Source organism: Rhineura floridana, chromosome 4 (assembly GCF_030035675.1).
Source record: "Rhineura floridana isolate rRhiFlo1 chromosome 4, rRhiFlo1.hap2, whole genome shotgun sequence".
NCBI lineage: Eukaryota > Metazoa > Chordata > Lepidosauria > Squamata > Rhineuridae > Rhineura > Rhineura floridana.
This window is the reverse complement of record NC_084483.1, coordinates 46,537,698-46,556,722: the sequence shown is the minus strand read 5'-3', so window position 1 is coordinate 46,556,722 and position 19,025 is coordinate 46,537,698. Positions and strand designations below refer to the sequence as shown.

Below are 19,025 nucleotides of genomic sequence, written 5' to 3'. Positions count from 1 at the left end.
TGACGGCATTGCTCTCAGCTTCATCAACACTCTCAACCCCCCTCACTACGTTAAGGTGTTTTAATGATTAATCAGTCATTAGAATAGTACAAATGGGATCTCTTCTATATACACATTCTGGCCATTTAATTTGGCAAAGGAATGTGAGCATGAAAGCAGCTCACTTTTAGTGACTCAGCATTTTCCCTCTTATATTTGTAGTCTCAGTAATTAGGCCAAAGAAAATTGCCTATTAAATTCCACACTCATGAAGATTAGACTATTTCTCATAGAGCATGGTGCTTTAGGTATGACATGCACATACATTTCAATAATGGTTATGTAGGGGCTATGTAACTTCTTTTGCAACATGCTGTTTGTGTTCCATCAAAGTGTCATGATAGTGGGGGGAGGGCTTTCTACAGTGAATGTGAAATCAGCCTGGACAGAACAGACAATTTCTGCCGAGAAGCTTGCCAATTTGAAGGCCCATGAAGCATTTGGTGGTGTTGTTTTTATTACACAAAATATGAACTATATTTGCACTTTACTCTGTTAATGCCTGTATTCATTTGTACTTGAAATATATTACTCCCTTTGTACTGTACAACAGTGGGAAGGGCTCAACATCTTTATTAATGTATTTGTATACTAATATTTATAATAGTGTCTTCTGTATGTGGCTCTGCTGGTTTAACAGGTCTGTGCTGTTGACCCTCATTCAGACGTCTTGGTTTAAAGATTTTTCAGTTTTGAAACAGTAGTGCATTAACCAATATGGCAATGGAAATTCATACATCATATACCTCCCAAACATAATGGGCTGGATCCAAAGTAAGGGTGATATCCCATACTATTGCTTGTGTGACAAGATACTCTTTCTTCTCCCCACTTGCAGCTTCTCAACACCCCAAAAACTTCTCAGGATTGCCTCCAACCCAGTAGAACAGACTTTTGAGACACACAGGGAAGAAAAGGAAGGGGAATTTCTTGTATGTGAAAGAAAATCCATTCTGTTGTCACTTAGTTTCCACTGCAATCAGTGGGACATAAGTGCAACCTTCCTCTTTCAACAAGCCTGTTAAGTAGAGACTTTATCTCAGCCTGTCTCTGTGTTGGAATTGCTTTTAAGAAGTTTTTAAAAGATGTTTTGTTTTAAGGTGTTTTTAAAGTTGTTTTGTTGCAATTTATTTTAGTCTGATGATGTTTTACAGTGTTTTTAGTGCTTTTGTTTGCCGCTCTGGGCTCCTGCTGGGAGGAAGGGCGGGATATAAATCTAATCAATCAATCAATCAATCAATCAATCAATAAAAACTAATTTAGGCTAGATCCACCCCAGTGCTCTTTGTTGAGAGGGAGAGAAATATATATGTAGTGCTAGTCATTGGTTGCAGGTTTAATTTCCAGTTCAAACGATCTATTTCAGAGCAGCAGGACTGGGAAAGACTTCTGGCTGACAGTTTGAGTGGACAGTAGTTCTATGGAAAGAGGTGTCAACTTCAGTTCTCTCAGTAGCTCATCTTTCCAATCTTAAATTCAGTTCTCCACAGCAATTTGCGATTTTTTTAAAGAAAAAACCTCATGAAAAATCTCCAGCATTTTAGTGTGAATTTCTCCTCATAAACACATTTTGTAGGCTGTTTTAACTAATGTACCCATTTTTGCAAACAATTTCTCATCATATAATGCATTTTTGCATGTCATTTTCACTCATATATTCATTTTTATGCACAATTTCCCTTAATATAGGCATTTTTGTAAGGATTGTGTGGTTGGTGAACTGCACTGCAAAATTTGAAATTTTGAAAGATGACTGTGTTTCAGTTCTCATCTTGTTTCGGAAAGTACAGCTTTGACAGATTCAGCTTTAAATGTGAACTGAATCTAAATTATTGCCCATCCTTATGCTATACTACATTATAGGTCTGAATTTGTAAAATGCAGTTTCATATGATACATATTTATATCATTTTCATGCTCTCTCCCCTCCTCCTTTACCATGACCATAAATCAGTTCAATACTGCCACCTCTGATTCTTCATTCCCTTCACCACAATTCCATAAATAGTTGTCCCCCAGAATCCATTCTTCTCTATGTAGCAGACAGGCTAATTCATCAAATGATGTTGTGAATTAACAATGAAGCTAATCCTCCCCCTAGCAAAAAGAGTTGTGTGGCACTAAAAGGCACTTGTGTGGCTAACAAACTCAGCAGATATTTGGTATCTGGTTGGGCATGGGATATTGGTTCAGTTTTCAACTTCAGATATAAATATTGCTGCTTCTCAAACTCACATTAGCACATCGGGCCCACTACATCTACCAAATTAGCAGTGTCAGGGCTTTGGATGTAAGGGTGCTAGCAGCTTGATTCAGATCTTTACCAAAGCTGCATGTGTAATGCTGTGGTAGATGAAAACAGAAAACTGGAGAAATAAAATTAACAAGACCATTGTTGATAAAAAAAGTAAAGTGAATTAATAATGCTGTGCATTTGTCTATCTCTTTGAAATCCTCTATTCTTCTTTTATTTCTACCTTGTTGCTTAATTTCAGGTCTAAAAAGACATCACTCAGTAATTTTCTCAGTTGTCATTTCTGCTTGCATGTAATTCATTAAACAATATGAAGCTCTTGCAGAGAGACAGATGCAGCCAAAGATGCTGATTTAATATGACAAGTGTGCAAAACATTGCAGAATATGGCCTATATGTTGGAAGGTCTCTTAGCTTCCATCACTTACATTACTTTTACACCCTGTGTTTAAAAATCAGAACTGAAACATACTCAGGATCACAAGACAGATTATATTACAAGAAGGAATGTGAGAAGTGGGTGAAGACATAATATGCAGCAGAAAGTTTCGACTGACAGCTATTTGAAGGTAACAAAAATAGAGCGTTCTTTAAATATTATAATATAGACATGCATTCTGTATTTATAATGTCAGTAGTACTACAGTGTCTTACACTGGAGGCAGTCTCTGGGAAGATGAGCTTTGTATGAGAAAGTATCCTGGCTTCCAACCAAAGAGGCAGACTCAGGACTCGAAGACTTGGTTTTATGAAGCTTTATTCCAGCAGTCACAGCACAGGAACACGGCATCACACTCTAGGCTTGAATCAGAATACAAAAACTGGAGCAAACTAGGCATATCTCAGGATACAAAACCAATAACAGACTAGAAATCTCTCAGGCAAGGTGGAGGCAGCAATAGACATTGTCACAACAATCTAAACATGCTCAACTACTCATATATGTCAGAAATGGGCAGGCACTTTGCTGGCACTAGTTACTGTGGCATTTTCTAGTCTGTTGTACAAGAAGGGCATTTCTTCTGGATGCAGACAACATTTATTATAACTGAATCTGTCTCTTCCCCAGCTGCATTGACCTTGGAGAGATTGCCAGCATTTTCTCTGAACTCAGCTTATCTCTATGACCTGGTTTAATATGCTCATTGGTTATGTCTGTTCTGGGTCCCAGTGGGAATTCCTTTCTCCCTGTCAGAGATGCTGGGTGTGTATGGACACTGATTAACTCATCAGAGCTTCCAGAGATTTCTGGAAACATTTCTCCTGTGTTTTCCTCAGCCCCTTCTATCACATCTGTAACCCATTCATCATCATCCCAATATTGCCAAAGATTCTCCTTGTGGTTCAATGCAAAAATGCATATAGCCACCCAGCATGACAGTGAATGGATATACACACTGACCGAAAAACTTGCCTTGCCGTAGAATGAGAGCTGCACAATAAATATACTTCAGTTAACATAGGGTGTGCTTTTACAAGCTGATCTTTGGGTGATATAAAGTACAATTAGCCACTCATGAATGGCTTGGACAATCCCTACGATATCTCATGTCCCAGTGAGTGCTTTGCAGCCCAGTCTTCTGTGTTAATCTCTGTAGTACCTTAAAATACATTATTATTATTATTATTATTATTATTATTATTATTATTATTATTATTATTATTATTATTATTATTATTATTATATTTATACCCTGCCTTTTAGCCAAAGGCCCTCAAGGTGGCTTACAAAAAACACAAATATAAAATACAATATAAAAATGGATCAATAAAACAATACAAAATACAATCTGCAAAAATTAAATAACAATACATATAATAGCTCTTAATGGTGGCTTTATCCGTGGTACAAGTAACTGCATTTTCTGTTAAATTCCAGTCTCCTCAAAGCCAGCTGAATTGCATTTGCAACTAGGTCTATAGTTTCATATGTTTGTTGTTGGGAGGGGAATGTCCTGATTTTCTTGAGTGTCCAGCTGCCCTGGTGAGGCAACAGAGGGCAGGATGAAGTCGGTAAACTTGAACTCGGACCTCGGACTCTGAGCCCTGGGTGTCGGTGCCCAGCAACTCGGCCTCCTCTGCGGAGGGCTGGACCCGCATGCCTCCATGCCTATGGTGGTAATAATGGCGGTGGCCATTAGGAAAGACGGTGAGACACTGGCCCATGTCCTGGATAAGGTTGGCCGCCTGCTGCCGGTACGAGAGCTCCTTGTTGGCCTCGATGCTGCAGTGCCGCATTGGTGTGTTGTGCAGCTGCTCCCATACATGGCTTTCGGCAGCATCCAGAAAAGCGAGTCTCCTGCCGTCACGGCGCCATATTGCCATATTCCATACTACATGAGTGATCACAGGGTCAAAAGTATTGCAGTGTTCTTCATCCCAACCACTAACCCAGTCTCCTCTGTTTGTATTCAGGCTTACACTTTTCCCTCTCTGTGTTTGTATACATGTACACCTTTTTATCTATCTCCACCTAGACATCTGCTGTTGTATCCAGTGAAGTTGTTCCATTCTCACAAGGGCTCCTATTTGTGCAATGGAACTTCCATTTCTCTTCTCCCTCTGTGCAACCCCAAATCTGTTGTGGGGGTTTCCCCAACTCTTAGGAGCAGATTATTTGGGAGACAACAATGGAGAAAAGATGGAGATGGAGAAGAGAGGGAAGTTCTGATGCACAAGCAGAAGTTTTTATGTGAACAGGACAGCTTTGTTAGATACAATCCTTGCTCTTGTTTTCCTTTCTACTGCACTCACTGATGTGTCTTACTTACTGCCACCCCTTTAAAAAGGTTTGCACAAGCCAGCAAAAGTAGCAATTCATTTAAGGGAAGAATTTGAGAACAGATGAAAAACAGCAGCAGAAGGCTATGCTGAAAATTCAGCCCACAAATCACTGAAGAAACAAATATTTTTCTACAATAAATGCATAAAGTGCCACAGCAAAGAATAAAGAGGTATTTAAGGGGGGGCATTTGAAACAGTGAAACTGCTGCAATGTTTTAAATTCACAACAGTCTTGCAAATGCAAATGATATTGATGGCTAACCATTGTAATAGTCACCAATCAGAATCAAAGAACAGAACAATTTTATGCATATTTACTCAGAAGTAAATTCCATTGTGTTTGGTGGGCCTTACTCCTAAGTAAGTGTTATAGGATTGCATCCAGGCACATCAATCTTTATAAGGGGCTGAGGAAGCACAGATCAATGGATCCACAGCTGTGTCCAAGGACTTGCAGGCTCACATCAGCCACGGAAGAAGGTGGGGGCAGATTTTTATTTATATTTTCCCTACACCAGTTCCAGGATAAGTCCCCTTAGGAGATCTGCAGGTCTTTGGGTCCAGTAGATTCAAAGCTGCTGGTGCCTTGGCCTGAAATACTCCATTTTGGGATTTTCTGTTAGCTACCTAACACTAATGAAGCTAAAAAGTGAATAAAGATATTCTGACTTTTTAAAAAATGTTATGCTCCACTGTTTTATTATGTTATTGTTGTGTTTAAAATGCCATTTTATACCTTTTGTACACCATTTTGCAGTATTTTACTTCAAAAGCTATGTATAATGGCCTATATATACACACACACACTATTTGTAAGTGTTGCATTTACAAAACGGGGAGCTCCGGTGACCCAAGGGTACGCCAGGGGATCTCTGGTGACCAGCAGGGGGTAGGGGAGCTCTGGCAAAACAGGGCTGGCACAAGACATTGCCTGAGGCAAAGAAGAAGATGCCCCCTTCTATGAACAGAAACCAGTTAGACTGGCAGTTGAATCTTCAGGCCTGGTAACAGGCTACCATCCTCCACTGCACCTCAGTGAAGCTCAGGGGGTCATGATAGCTTAGTCCCTACAGTGCTTAGGGGGTACAAACCAGGCTGTGTGGCACACGCAGAAGCGAATGGGAGCTTAGAAGGAATGCCTGGGAGGCTGCTACTGCTACCCGCCAGCACCTGCCATCTGTGGCAACAGCCTCACTTTGTCTAATGATAAGCTGCCTCTGTGTGAGCTTTAGTGATTCTAGATGTTGCAATTGCTCTGTAAAGGCCTCTAAAAATGGTACTCCACATGGTGGGAGCCCTCAGGGGTGTTATTTCAATAGTTTGCCACTTTGTAGTTTTTCTACCTTGCTGCCAGGCAATCCTAAAGTAAGTAGGATAAACTCCATATGAAAAATTCAGTTGGGTTGTCAGAACCAAACACAATCACAACAGAAGAATAATTCTGAAACTCAGTCTCATATTCGTCTTTACTTCTATTAATACGCAGAGAAATTATACATATCTCTACTTTTTTCATAAGTATGAAAAAATATTCATACTTCAGCACCATAAAACAAAACAAAAAAATGCAATGCGAAGTTTTGCCAGCTCAATTTTAAAACACATTTATTTCTCGTACATGAAGAAATACTGAATCCTGTTTCTCTTCTTTGAATTACAGATGAGTAATCACCATAGCAACCTCAAAATGTCAGTAGAGAGCCAAGCACTCAGCCTTCACATTTCTTACATTTAATTGGCATAGCATTTGTTTCCACCTGAAAGGGCCCAGAATGGACTTGTTTAGCATGACAAAATATGGTGTGTCTGATGGGGTTAGCAAGAGTAGGATACCTCTTGCATCACTCTGAACGGCATTGCCAGAATAGGGGGGAAATAAGTGCTTGGGAGCATTAGAAGCCAGAGACAGGAGAGACACATTTCCAATGATGCAACAAGGAATACTTTCTCTTCAATACTGCAGTATGAAAACATATCTCTGCACTACACATTTATATAAGTTGTATACCGGTTTAAATTCCATGACTATTTTTATGGAAATACGCTCTTGGAGCTGTAGTTTGGTGAGGTACAGGATTTTTCGCAGCAACCATCTGCACTGATCTCTAGACGTTTCTGAATAAAATTGATTATCATGACATTTCAGTGACTTCAGGGTTGAGTTTGGACCAAAAAGTGCCTTGGTTGTCCTTGTAGAAGAACTGCAACAGAAGAAAGGCAGGGAGAATGTGACCATTGGTCAATTATATTCTTCTGGATGATATACCAGAGGCAGGAATTGGAACCTCTGTGCTCTAGTAGTTCTATTTCTACCTGTCAGATCAGTTCTAGAAAGTAGCACTCACAGAATTCTGTTTATTCTGATGGCAACTTGTGCAATAGGTTCTGCAATGCTCCATCTTGCCCCCATGCTGTTTACCATCTATGCAAAACCACAGGAAGAGATCTTCTGGAGATCAGTATTGTGACAGCATATAACTCTGTTTCAACCAAAGAGGTGATGGTGATAGAAGTCCTGGACATATGTCTGGAATCAGTAATGAAATAGATCAGTGTTCTTCAACTTGGGTCCCTAGATGTTGATGGACTATAATTCCCATCATCCTTGACCATTGACTATGCTGTATGAGGATGGTGGGAATTGTGGTCCAACAATTAATGGGGACACAAGGTTGAAGAACAGTGGGATAGATGAATCCTAATTACAGGACAGTTTGGTGCTGGTTCAGTTGTCATTTTGTTAAACTGGTAACTGGTTATGGTCTGTTGTAGTTAGCACTTTGTTATATTTTGCTTTTCCTGTTTCAATATTTTCCATTGCTGAAAAATAATGTTATTGTTTTGGTTTCTCTAATGATGGCTTGTGATTTTTAAAATTATTATTCAAGAGTAAATTACCCGGGAAATTGCCTGTCGAGTAGGCATCTTGACTCAAGATTATTGTGTATCTGAGGATTTGAAAGTTTTCCCCCAAACACAGTTAAATGAGGCTTGTGCAGTTGATTTTTTTCAGCTGAACTGTGTGATGTAATTTTGAAAGTTGAAAACTGAACTCAGTTTATCTTCAACCATAGAGTGCTGCTGTCTGCTGAGTTCTTGATCTTACAGTTAGCCTGTTTGAAGTTAATCAACTTATTTTGCCCCCCCATGCCATGACTTGGTAAGTTTTTCAGTGTGCTGGTGGCAGGATACTTTTTGGCTAAAGTCACAGATACATATTACAAATATACAGCTACAAGGGGAGACAGGTTAAGAATCAAACAATGAATGTTAATGGCTACTATCATCACATCAATGACACATGTTTCAAAGGGAATACACATTTCAGCAGTTCAGATCAAATATGTACTTGGTAACAATATCATCATGTTTGTTGTTGTTGTTTTTAATTTAGTGTTGCAAAAAGCCACAAAAGCACACAGTAAATAAGATTGCAAACATGTGAACTGCTGGGTAGTCTGATGAATACTTTGTCTTTATCAAATTTCTTGCCCAGAACTGATACTCAACTCTAACAAAATGGAGGTGTTATTGGCTGACTGGGGACATAGTGTTCAATCTGTTCTGTTTAAGTTACACTCCTCCCCAAGGATGAAGGTTGCAGTGATCTAGTTCTTATTTTGTAGTTCCAATGGACCTCTGTGCCAGAGAACACTGTTATCAGTTTCAAATGGTATGGCAGTTGTGACTCACCCTGGATAGAGAGTCTTGCAACCATTGTCTATGCTCTGGTAACATACAACTTAAATTACTGCTATGCTGTATGTGGAGCTGCTTTTTGAAGATGGTTCAAAAGTTGGTTCAGAATATGGCAGCTAAGCTATTGTTTGGAACTCATAGAACTAAACATATTTCACCAGCATTAAAAGATCATAACTGGTATCTGGATTGTTTTTGAGTACAATTATTGATTTAATGTATAAATTCCCCAATGACAATGAACCAGATTATATGTAGGACTGGGTCAGTACTGGGACGATGGCTTTCCCCATGCCATTTATTTCAGTGCTGTTTGGATTTTTTTCCCCATTTGCAGGGTAGTTTAGGCCAAATCCAAATTGAATCCCCTCCAAAATCAAGGGACAGATGAAAATATTTTTTTCTGAAATCTTCAGAGAGGGGGGAGGTAAGGGCTGCCATATACTTTAACCATAAGAGGTGGCTAAGGATTTTTTGCTCTTCCCCCTCCCTTTTAAAACAAGACTCCCACACTCTTCATTGTGAGGTCCTCTCTGCCCATTTGCACTCTATGAACTTCCTAAAATAGTTTTGGAGCAATGTGACATCATACCACTCTTGAAGCACCCCAGAAAGATTATGGAGAAAAGTTTGCAGCAGTACCCCATGAGAAATCAAGGGAAATCACATCCCATTTTATCATAGGTGCCACAAAAATCTCTAGAGGAATTCAGTCTAGCACTAATATTTGGTTAATCAAAATGTAAAAGTGACCCTCAGATTGATTTGAATTGTGAAGTCCTAGATTAGACTGTCACGGTATGATTCACCATAATCACAAATTGATTTGGATTGTTCTAGTCCCCTGTACATCAGCAACTCAACACTCAAAGTCAATATCCTGACCTATTAGGTTTAATGTAACTAGTCTTCACTTACGAATTTAGATGCATAATGATCTGTACTTCTTTTATTTGGAAGCAGTAGAGGTGAGTACCCATACTTGTGTTCAGCTGTTGAGAAGGATTATGTTGTAAATAGTAGCTTTTAAAACTGCTGCCTAACTTTGAATCAATTCCCATTTCTTAACCTTGATCCCCAAGAGATTCTGCTGTGGAACCTTTTGTTCCTGCCGCAGCTCCTGAAAGCTGTCTCATCAGCACATAGTTAAACTATAGAATGCATTACCAGAAGATGAGATTTTGGCCACCAATTTAGACAAGTTTAAAAAGGGATTAGACAAATTAGACAAATGGCTATATACTGTCTGTGCCATCAAAGGGAGTAGGCTTCTGAATACCAGTTGCTGGGGAACAACTACAGGAGAGGGTTGTTGCTTGAGAGCTTCCCATAGGAATCTGGTTGGCCACTGTGAGAACCGAATGCTGGACTAGATGGGTCTTTGGTCTGATCCAGCAGGGCTGCTCTTACGTCATTATCATCTGACCTCTGTATGGCTACCTCTATATGTTGTCCTAGATAAGGAGAAACTTGACTAGTCTTTCCATAGAACTAATGAAAAGTCTTGTGGGAGATCTGATAGGACTTAAAGAGACCCTGACAAGCAAAACACAGCCTACATATAAGATAATGGTTTGGAGCCTCTTTCCCTACATCACAGTTGTTCCAAAACTGATGTTCTGATGATTTTACAACATTTAGCAACAAGTGTGCAAGAAAAGTAATTTAATAGTGGTCATTTTCCTTCATCATTCATGGAGGAGCCATATAAGAACCAGAAATGTTAGAATGTGAGGTGAAAGCTGCTTTTAAAATACTTGGAAGAAACAAATCACCAGGAACAGATGGCATACCAATAGAGTTGCTACAAGCTACCTAGACTGAATCTGTCCAAATTTTGACAAAAACTTGTCTAGAAATCAGAGCTTGGAAAAGTTACTTTTTTGAACTACAACTCCCATCAGCCCCAGCCAGCATGGCCACTGGATTGGGCTGATGGGAGTTGTAGTTCAAAAAAGTAACTTTTCCAAGCTCTGCTAGAAGTATGGAAAACTAAACAATGGCCCACAGACTGGAAGTGTTCAATATATATCCCAATTCCAAAGAAAGGGGATCCCAGGGAATGCAGTAATAATTGAACTATTGCCTTAATATCCCATGCAAGTAAAGTAATGCTCAAGATTCTACAACAAAGGCTCTTATCATATATGGAGCAACAAATGCCAGACATCCAAGCTGGATTTAGAAAGGGAAGAGGCACCAGAGATCATATCACAAACATATGCTGGATAATGGAACGGACCAAGGACTTTCAGAAGAAAATCACCCTGTGTATTATAGATTTCAGCCAAGCCTTTGACTGTGTAGATCATGAAAAACTATGGAATGCTTTAAAAGAAATGGAGGTGCCAGAGCATCTGATTGTCCTGATGTGCAACCTATACTCTGGACAAGAGGCTACTATAAGGACAGAATATGGAGAAAACGATTGGTTCCCAATTGGAAAAGTTGTGAGACGGGTGTATTTTATCACCCTATTTGTTTAATCCATATGCAGAACATGAATGAATGAATGAATGAATCTTTATTTTTACCCCGCCCTTTTCCAAAACTGGAACTCAGGGCGGCTTACAAATAAAATCTACTCATAGGTAAAAAACATACAAAAATATACAATTAAAATAGAATTAAACTATTCGTAACATTAAAATCATGAAACATACGCTTAAGATACTAAAACAATTTAAAACATTAAGAATAGGACCATAGAACAATACAACAGACCTTATGAGGCCCTATCTTAAACATCTTCTAGTCCAAAAGCCTGTCGGAATAAAAAAGTCTTTGCCTGCCGACGGAAGGATAGCAAGGAAGGGGCCATTCATGCTTCCCTAGGAAGAGAGTTCCAGAACCTGGGGGCAGCCACCAAGAAGGCCCTATCTCGTGTCCCCACCAATCGCGCTTGTGAAGATGTTGGGACTGAGAGAAGGGCCTCTCCTCTCAGGGCCCGGGCAGGCTCATATGGGGAGATACTGGACCTAGGCCGTATAGAGCTTTATAGATCAAAACCAGCACTTTGAATTGTGACCGGAAACAAACTGGCAGCATATCATATGGAAAGCAGGATTGGGCCAAGATGAAGGTGGTGTGAAAATTGGAGGGAAAAATATCAACAATCTAAGATATGCAGACGATACCATACTACTAGCAGAAACCAGCAATGATTTGAAAAGAATGCTGATGAAAGTTAAAGAGGAAAGCACAAAAGCAGGACTACAGCTGAATGTCAAAAAAACTAAAGTAATGACAACAGAAGAATTATGTAACTTTAAAGTTGACAATGAGGACACTGAACTTCTCAAGGATTATCAATACCTCAGCACAGTCATTAACCAAAATGGAGATAATAGTCAAGAAATCAGAAGAAGGCAAGGATTGGGGAGGACAGCTGTGAGAGAACTAGAAAAGGTCCTCAAATGCAAAGATGTATCACTGAACAGTAAAGTCAGGATCATTCAGACCATGGTATTCCCGATCTCTATGTATGGATGTGAAAGTTGGACTGTGAAACAAGCGGATAAGAGATAAATCAACTCATCTGAAATGTGGTTGGAGGAGAGCATACCATGTACTGCGAAAAAAACAAATAATTGGGTGTTAGAACAAATTAAACCAGAACTGTCACTAGAAGCTAAAATGATGACACTGAGGTTATCATACTTTGGACACATCATGAGAAGACATGATTCACTAGAAAAGACAATAATGCTGGGAAAAACAGAAGGGAGTCGAAAAAGAGGAAAGCCAAACAAGAGATGGATTGATTCCATAAGGAAGCCACAGACCTGAACTTACAAGATGTGAACAGGGTGGTTCATGACAGATGCTCTTGGAGGTCGCTGATTCATAGGGTCACCATAAGTCGTAATTGACTTGAAGGCACATAACAACAACAAAATGGAACTCCATCTGCCCTCTCTCACACACAAAGTTTCTTGGACAGTCATCTCCCTCTGGGTTTATATGTAGGACTTGGTTTATAGCAACAGCAGCAATGGAGAGGCTGGACTGTGTAAATAAAAGCTGTCGTGATAACCAAGGAAAAGGTGATTACCATACAATCCTATACATGTCTACTCAGAGGCAAGTCTCAGTGAGCTCAAAAGGGCTTACTCTCAGGAAAGTGGTAACAGATTGCAGCCTTAGGGCCTTAGGAGAACCTGGATATGTATATGCATAGGGTAGGGATGGCAACCTTTTCTATTTTGAGGGGTGCATTCCCTCAGGGATATTCTGTTGGAGATCACATGACAGCAGTGGATGAGGCCACCCCCTCTCTCTCACTGCCACCCATTTTCACCTTTCATCTCCTTTCCATGCACATGAAATTAAAACCAAAGTCCACATGAAGTTAAGCTGATTATCATAGATTGTCAACCTCTGATATAAACAGTTTATGTATCTCAGGATTGGGGAAGTATGTGAAACGATGTATTACATCCTAAGGGATACAATGGTCCATAAGCTTCATTCAGATAGTCCACAGTGTGTCCACATTAAATATTAATATAGATTTTTCTTGTTTCTTTTATTTCTTATATTGTATTTTATTGTATTGGAATTTGAATTTGAATTATAAATCAATCATCATCTATCACAATGCATTGGTACAACAGGCAGAAAAGTCCTTAAATGGTCTGTCAGATCATCAGCAATTTTTAAGTGGTCTGTGGGGGGAAAAATTTGGGATCTTCTGCTATATCCTAATAGCTACACATCAGACCACTTTTTCAGTGGTGCTTGATTATGGGGCTTAGGTTTGGTACTCTAAACAACCTGCAGAGGCAGATAATTGGGGGGGGGAGGCAGTGAGATTGAGAAAGGGCATGATGTGAGCACTAGGCATGGGCATTCTGGGGCTGACATGTAGTGGTCATTGCAACTTCATTTTTTTGGCCAGAAGAACTGTGGGGAAATGAAGGTATTGGAGGTGACCAGAGCCGGCACTGTTTGAAATTGGGGGGGGGACACCTTACCTTAACTCATTACATCCTAGTAAGGGGGAGGCATGAAAAGTGGAGTGGCCAGCACAGCAGGGCTGGAAGAGAAAGTGGGAAGATAGGGGGGAGATGGAAATCAGGGAGAAGGGGGGAGCAGGGCAGCAGGTGCATACCCCCCCCAAGAGGGTGGCTTGCTGGGGCAGATACATCAAACCTGGCAGGACTCCTGTCCTTGCACTAATCTTGTTTGGTGTGTGGGCATATTTGCAATATATTAAGGGTATTTTTATGAGATGCCTTGTCTCGACTCTCATCCACTTAATCATTTGTCATATCAGCCTAAACTGGTTCTAAGCATTGGTGAAGAAATGCACAACTATATCTCAGCTTTGCTCTTAGAGGAAGCACTGTTGGGTATCCAGAGTTCCTGTCTTGAATATATGCCACCTGTTATCACCATCAGAGACTGTGCATGTGAGAGTCACACTGGTAGGGAACAGCTGCCTTGCAGAATGTATATTTATCACAGTAGGGAGCAGGCAGCCAGGATGGTGAGGGAGGAAGCTTCTTCAATCAGTAATTCTGATGGGTACTTTTCATGAATAGGTCTGGGTTCTTTTTCTATGAAGAGTTGTAGATTGTTTACAGTCTTATACGGTAATTACTAGACATTGGCACCATTCCCGTCCTTTTTTTAAGAGGATGCAATGAGCTAAAATATTGTGTGGAAGGCACTGTGCTTTATTTTTCTGCAGTATTTTAGAAGAATCTGGCAATGGAGTTCATCACAGCCATTGGGTGAGAAAAAAGAGAAGTAATGTGCATAATCTCAGCCAAAGTTAAGCAGTTATGCTGATTTATTGTTGTTGTTGTTATATCCCACCCTTCCTCCCAGTAGGATCCCAGAGTGGATTTCAAGGAAAAATAGTTAAGCACATACTTAACTATCCCAATTAATCAAAAGTAATTTAACTTTGACTGGATTATCTGCTAAATATGTAGATAAAAGACGAACTGCATATAAACCAAAAGTATCAGTATGACTTTGTTTATATCTGAAAGTATGCATAGTTTGTCTGCCCATGAGTCTCCTGAACAGGGATGGAAATTTATCTCAGTTTCTCATTGTCCCAATCTTACATTAAGTTCTTCACATATCTGCAGAAATTTGAAATTAAAAAAAAATCATAAAAATTCTCCAGCATTTCAGTGTGAATTTCTCCTAATAAACACATTTTGTAGGCAATTTTGACTAATGTACACATTTTTGCAAGCACTTTCTTATCATATAACACATTTCATGTTATTTTCACTCATATATGCATTGTTATGTACACTTTGCCCTATTATATGCATTTTTGTAAACATTGGTTGAAGAACTACACTGCAAAATTCGAATAAGAGTGAATTTTGAGGAAAAGCTATGTTTCGGTTCTCAAATTGTTTCAGAAAGTGTGAATTTGATAGATTTGGCTTGAAGTGAGAACGGAATTGAATTTTTCACCCATCTCTACTCCAGAGGAAACAGCCTGTACCAAGGGAGGCTAACCTATTTTGGCCTGATGGCAACATTTACTCTTGGCCAGTCCTCCAAGGTCCACAAGCCAACTAAGGGTGTGGCCACTCCACACTTTCTCTCACAACAGACAGATACAGAGGCACATAGTCCTCCTCCTCAGCTGATCCCTCCAAATCAGCTGAAGAACAGGCTTTTCACCCCCTCTCTGCTCATGAAATGATCAATATGATAACTAGAGAGGGGGTGGTTTCTATTCCAATCAAGGCTCTCTGCTTTGCACATCCCAGCACTGTGCCTACATGTTTTCTTTCTTTCTGCCTCAGCTGCCAAAGTTGGTGGGACCTTGGAGACCGGAAAAATTGTCTGGGGTGCAGATCAGGCCACCAAACTGGATATTAGACACTCTTGGCCTCTATAAACTGTACATCTTATATCTGTGCATATTTTCTATTTCCTATAGACATTGTATTGTTAGTTATATTCAGCCCTATGAATGCCAGAGCCTGCAGTAGATTTACACTTTTGTTGTCTACTAGGGGCTACCACCCCTGCTTGCTTCACTCCCCAACCCCACCTACCATCACTATAGCTGCCCCTTCCCTCCTGTGGACCTCTAGAACTGCACTCTTCCCCCCGTTGCCAGAGCTGCCCTTTTCCCCTGTGGGTCACCAGAGCTCCCTCTCCTCCCTCTGTGGGTTGCCAGAGTTCCCTCCTCCTCCTCCACAGGTTGACAGAGCTCCCCTTGCCATCCACAGGAGTCATCACAGCTCCCCCCATCCTCATGGGTTGCCAAATCTCCCTCTTCTCCCCCCAGGTCACTGAAGCTAGTTCTCATTCACTTTCTATGCCAAACTGAGTGTTGCCAGTAAAGCTATAGCCAGCAGCACATAAGGGCAACATCCTTGCTTCCCAGCACCAAAAGGGGATCTGCCATTGTAGCAGAGCTGGCAAAGACCCCTCTCTCCTTGAGACCTGGAGAACCACTGCCAGAATATGTGATACTAAGTGAGACAAACTGAAGGGCTGACTTGGATGGTTGGAGAACACCTTCACATCCTAGACTTGTTCTTCATCCTTGGATCCCCTGATGGTGTTGGACAGCAACTCCCATCATCCCCAGCCAGGTTAGCCAATGGATGAGAATAATGGGAGTTGTAGTCCTGCAGCATCTGGGACCAGCATCAAAGACCACCGCTCCCCACACAAAACAACCTGGACCCTATGTTCATCATCTGAGGCCTTTTTCCATGTACCCCCTCCAAGAGTTGTAATACGAGAACAGGGCTGCTCAGTGGTAGCTCTTCATTTGTGGAATGCTCTTCCCGGGAAGGCATGCCTGGAACCATCATTGTCTGTTTTTAGCACCAGCAAGTGTGGTGTAGTGGTTAAGGTGCTGGACTATGACCTGGGAGACCAGGGTTCGAATCCCCACACAACCATGAAGCTCACTGGGTGACTTTGGGCCAGTCACTGCCTCTCAGCCTCAGAGGAAAGCAATGGCAAACCCCCTCTGAATACCGCTTACCATGAAAACCCTATTCATAGGGTTGCCGTAAGTCGGAATTGACTTGAAGGCAGTCCATTTTCATTTTTTATTCACCCAGGCTATTGGAGTTTAATTTTCTGTTTGTTTTTAGTCAGGTGGGAAGGAGTTGGATCTGGTTTTTATGTATTTGGGGTGTTTATATCCTTGTTTTCATATTTGTTTTCTGTGTTGTAAGTTGTTTTGAGTTTCATTTTAAAAAAAGAGTGAACAACAACAACAATAATAATACCACAAGGGTTCCCAAACTGTGGTCCACAAGCTTCATTTAGGTGATATAGTTTATTATATGACAATATGAATTCTATGGGATTGAAAAGTTATACAAACCAATCTAGAGGAGATTGGTAGTGGGGAGGGCATATGGCACATGTGTTGCTCCTGTTGGAATAAGCGAGCTGGCATGCCGCCCCCTTTGATAGGGAGATGTTCCCTCTAACCAGTATTGGAGATATCTCTATATGTTTGTTTACCGTGATGTAACTTCCTCAATGGGTGGGGTTATTTACCTTCTTCTTCCTCCTCCTTTGTCTGAGGATAATGATCCTTTTGCATATTAACCTCTAGCTGAGGGAGCAGGCAGACGCTCCTTCCAGGAGCATCCTCACCAATGACTGAAAATGGACTGATGCTACAGATTATTTCTGTCTTAAGTTAGAGCCTATGCTTTCTTAAACATGAAAGTTGTGAGTAAATACTCTTTTATTCTTTTTACCTAAGAAGATTGTCTCTGTTTATTTATTTCATTAACTAGTATGTCTGAGAGAAGGTGTGGGACTAGTTATTCTCAAATCCGCCGGTGCATTTATACTTTGCTAAAAAATAGGACTACATATTGTTCCTATTTCATTTAAACCAAACAGTTCCTGCACAGGGTGAGAGCCTGTGCAGTGAACTGAATGATAGGAGAAAGTCTCCACATGCCTTCAGAGTGAGAATCTGCAACTGGCAGAAGGATGGCGCTTCCTGGGTGTGAGATGGAGGGGAGTAGATGTGTACTGTGTGAAAGATATTGAGTGGGTCTGACTTTTCCCAGTTCTCTCAGAGGCCTACTGGGATAACTGGTTCAGGTAGGCTTTGTTGGTGGGTTCTTGTTGTGTCCATGTCAGGTGTTTAGGAAGAGTCTTAGTAAGGAGGAACATGGGTTACACCACCCCAGTTTCAGTGATCACGGGTAGAGGGAGGTATAGCCATGAGGAGGTGGTAAACTACCATAGACAACAAGGGCAAGGCTGTCTACGCCTTATTCCTCACTCCCACTCCTCTCATGGATGGGTTCCTTACTGCTCATCTGCTATGCCCATTGCCCTATGTGTACTGTTGTTTAACACCAGATCGGTACATAATAAGACAACTCTCATCCATGATTTGACTGTGGATGAAGGTGCTGATTCGGTATGAATTATGGAGACCTGGGTGGGTGAGCTGGGAGGAGCTGACCTAACCCAGCTTTGCCCACCTGGATACTCTGTGTACCACCAGCACAGGCTGAAGGGGAGGGGTTGCTGTGGTCTACAGAACTTTCATCTCTATCACCAGGAAATCACTCTGTCTTGGAGCTGGCTGGAGGGCCTGCACCTGGTGTCTGGCCAAGGAGACAGTAAGCTAGGGTTGCTGCTGGTGTACTGTCCACAGTGCTGCCCAGCAACTTCTCTGACTGAGCTGGTGGAGGCTGTCTCGGCTGTGGTACTGGAGGAGCCCAGAATGATAGTGCTGGGTGATTTCAGTGTCCATGCTGAGGCTGCATCTAGTATTCTGGCTCAGAACTTCATGGCCTTCATGTTGACCATGGGGCTGTCTCAAGTTGTCACTGGCCCAACACATAGGGCAGGGCACACCCTTGACTTGGTTTTTGCTCCAGATGGAGGAAGGGGTGGTCTGGAGATGGTGGGTGGATGTCACCCCATTCTCATGGTCAGACCACTTCCTGGTGAAGTTTAGACTTATGGCTCCAATCCTCCCCTACAGGGGTGGTGAACAGATTAAGATGGTCCGCTCCCAGAGACTAATGGAATCCAAAGGATTCCTGAATGCCCTGGGGGAGTTCCCAGTAGATACAGCAGGTGGCCCTGTTGAAGCCCTTGTCATGCTGTGGAACAGCAAGGCTCTTGACATGGTTGCCCCTGAGTGTCCTCTCCAGAATTGTGGAGACCAGTTTGCAACTTGGTACACCAATGAACTTAGGGCAATGAAACAGGCTGTACGATGACTAGAGCACAAGTGGTGAAAGATGTGCTGTGAGGCTGA

General features: G+C 41.3%; 1 protein-coding gene and 1 long non-coding RNA gene across 2 annotated transcripts in view; one reads left to right on the top strand and one right to left on the bottom strand.

The window, feature by feature from the left end:
* The window catches only part of CSMD1 (CUB and Sushi multiple domains 1), a 1,745,606-nt gene that overhangs the window by 968,088 nt on the left and 758,493 nt on the right, over positions 1-19,025 (top strand). The window lies entirely within an intron of this gene.
* The window catches only part of LOC133384322 (uncharacterized), a 34,794-nt gene continuing 22,480 nt past the window's right edge, over positions 6,712-19,025 (bottom strand). Inside the window, exon 3 of the long non-coding RNA XR_009762505.1 lies at positions 6,712-7,278. This is a non-coding gene — a long non-coding RNA (uncharacterized LOC133384322). The remainder of the gene's footprint in view (positions 7,279-19,025) is intronic.